Raw genomic sequence first — 3,080 nt, 5'->3', positions numbered from 1 at the left:
TCACAAGTTCCAGGAATTAGGACATGGAAATCTTTGGGAGGGTTATTATTTTGCCTACCATACTATGATACTATGTAATTAACTTAAAAGGGAGACAGACCTGGTAAGGAAGAATTTTGGAGATTATGATAAGAATTTTAGACTGTATTTTAAATGAAAACAAATTAAAGAATTTAAGCAAGAGAAACATCAGCAATTCAATTTGTCCTTTTAAAAGATCGCTTGTATGCAGCGTACACAGTTAATAGGAGTTGAGTGGATTTTCTATTGAATTTCATGAAAAATGTGAGAAAAAGAAAAATTAACAGAGCACAGATCCTAAGGTATTTAAATCAAATTTTGGACTCCCATTTAACTAGCTGAGTAGCTTTGGAAAATTCTGTCTCATTTCCCTTATATGTAAATTGAGGATGACAGTGATAACAAACTCTTAGTTTTTGTTTTCTTTTGTAATAAAACTAAGGTAATGCATGCAAAGAGCCTAAAGTGTTAGTACGTGAATTCCTTAATAAATGTTAGTTTTACTAATAATTGTTTAGGAGGTAAAACTTACCAAATGACTGAATGTGGATTTAAGACAAATATTGATAATCACTCCCAAATTTCTGAAAAATCAAGGCTTCTTTTTAATGGTAAAAACTAGAGTTGGAGCATATGTGATTAATGTACTCCACAGATTTCCTTTTTTATTTGATGAATACAAGATGCTTGAGAGAACTCCATCTACAAATGTTGAGGAAAAGTTGCATGTAACTATTGCTCAGATACAGGTTTGGAATGGAGAGAAGAATCAACATATGTTTGCTTATGCCAATTCTGTCTTTCTTCATATAGAAGATGCTATATCTGTAAAATGCACCATTATTTTTGTACCACACAGAAAGAAATAAAAATTGCCTGTAGAAATATGACATGCAGTTAATCTAAAAGTGAATTACCTTTTTGATGCTAAATATGAAAGAAATTTACAGCTCAGAGTCAATGTAATAGAGTTGACTATTTTTGACAACTTGTGGGGAGAGTAAATCATCTAGGTGAGCAGTCAGAGTGAAAAATGAAGGTTTTGGGGAAATATGACATGTAAGAGCAGAGGTAGAGGCATGAGAGATGGAGAAATAGAAATTGTGGGTATGGTCAGTTTCTCTTTGAACTTAGCTGTCAGTGGAAGGGAGCTAGAAGAGAACATGGTATCTGATGAATCTTATTTTCCTTTCTTTTTTTTAAATTTGGGAGCACTCAGCCCATATTTGAATATTGAATATTGATTAAAAGGAATAGGAGGGCTTTTTCACAATGGGTTTGCCACCAGAACACAGGTGTCATGAAAACCACTGCTAAATCTAAGGCAACATGGGAAAGGAAATAACTCATATCAACATCATCATATTGGACATGTAGACTCAGGCAAGTCTACCACTACTGGCCATCTGATCTACAAATGTGGGATCAGCAAAAGAACCATCAAAACATTTGAGAAGGAGCCTGCTTATATGGGAAAGAGCTCCTTTAAGTATGCCTGGGTCTTGAATAAACTGAAAGCTGAAACTGAGCTTGGTATCACTATTGATAGGTATCTCCCTGTGGAAATTCAAGACCAACAAGTATTGTGTGACCATCATTGATGCCCCAGGACACAGAGACTTTATCAAAAACATGATTACAGGTACATCTCAGACTGACTGTGCAGTGTCCTGATTGTTGCTGATGGTGATGGTGAATTTGAAGCAGCTTATCTCTAAGAATGGGCAGATCTGTGAGCATGCCCCTCTGGCTTACATACTGGGTGTGAAACAAGTAATTGTTGGTGTTGGCAAGATGGATCCACTGAGCCACCCTACAGCCAGAAGAGATACAAGGAAATCTTTAAGAAGTCAACACTTACATTTAAAAAATTGGCTACAACCCCAACAGAGCAGTATTTGTGCCAATTTCTAGTTGAAATGGTGACAACAAGCTGGAACCAAGTACTAACATGCCTTGATTCAAGGGATTAAAAAGCTACCCATTAAGGTGGCAATGCCTGTAGAACCATGCTATTTGAAGCTCTGGATTGCATCCTGCCACCAACTCATCCAATTGACAAGCCCTTGTGTCTGCCCTTCTAGGACATCTATAAAATTGTTGGTATAGATACTATCCATGTGGGCTGAGTGGAGACTGGTGTTCTCAAATCCAGCATGGTGGTCACCTTTGCTCCAGTCAGTGTTACAACTGAAGTAAACTCTATTGAAATGCACCATGAACCTTTGAGTGAAACTCTTTCTGGGGACAACATGGCCTTCAATATCAAGAACATGTCTGTCAAAGATGTCCATTGTGGCAGTGTGCCTTGTGACACCAAAAATGACCCACCAATAGAAGCAGCTAGCTTCACAGCCCAGGTGATTATCTTGAACAATTCCAGCCAGACCAGTGCTGAACATGCACCTGTGCTGTGTTGTCACACAGCTTAAATTGCTTGCAAGTTTGCTGAGCTGAATGAGAAGATTGATTGTTGTTCTGGGAAAAAGCTGGAAGATGCTTCCAGATTCTTGAAATGTGGTGATTCCACCACCATTGATATGGTTCTTGGCAAGCCCATGTGTGTTGAGAGCTTCTGTGACAATCCTCGTCTGGTGCACTTTCGTGTTGGTGACATGAGACATGGTTGCTGTGGGTGTCATCAAAACAGTGGACAAGAAGACAGCTAGAGCTGGTAAGGTCACCAAGTCTGCCCCCAAAGCTCAGAAGGTTGAATGAATATTATCCCAATCCCTGCCACCCATGTCTTAATCAGTGGTAGAAGAACAGTCTCAGAACTGTTTGTCTCAGTTGGCCATTTAAGTTTAATAGTCAAAGACTGGTTAATGATAAAACACATCATAAAACCTTCAGAAGGAAAGGAGAATGTCTTGTGGGCCATTTACTTGTGTGTGCATGTGTGTGACTATTTTAAGTTATTAGTTTTTAAAATCAGTACTTTCTAATGGAAACAATTTGACCAAAAATCTGTCACAGAACTTTGAGACCTATTAAAACAAATTTTAATGAAGAACGTGTGTCTTCTTTTGGTCACCATTGTAACTTCCTATAGTCCTACT

At 38.0% G+C, this 3,080-nt stretch overlaps 1 pseudogene; it reads left to right on the top strand.

Moving 5' to 3' along the window:
* The first annotated feature begins 1,350 nt into the window (after positions 1-1,350).
* Positions 1,351-2,739, top strand: LOC102989148 (elongation factor 1-alpha 1-like; annotated as a pseudogene).
* The last annotated feature ends 341 nt before the right edge of the window (positions 2,740-3,080 follow it).

The sequence above is a fragment of the Physeter macrocephalus genome, chromosome 7 (genome assembly GCF_002837175.3).
Source record: "Physeter macrocephalus isolate SW-GA chromosome 7, ASM283717v5, whole genome shotgun sequence".
Classification (NCBI taxonomy): domain Eukaryota; kingdom Metazoa; phylum Chordata; class Mammalia; order Artiodactyla; family Physeteridae; genus Physeter; species Physeter macrocephalus.
This window is presented reverse-complemented; position numbering and strand designations above follow the sequence as displayed.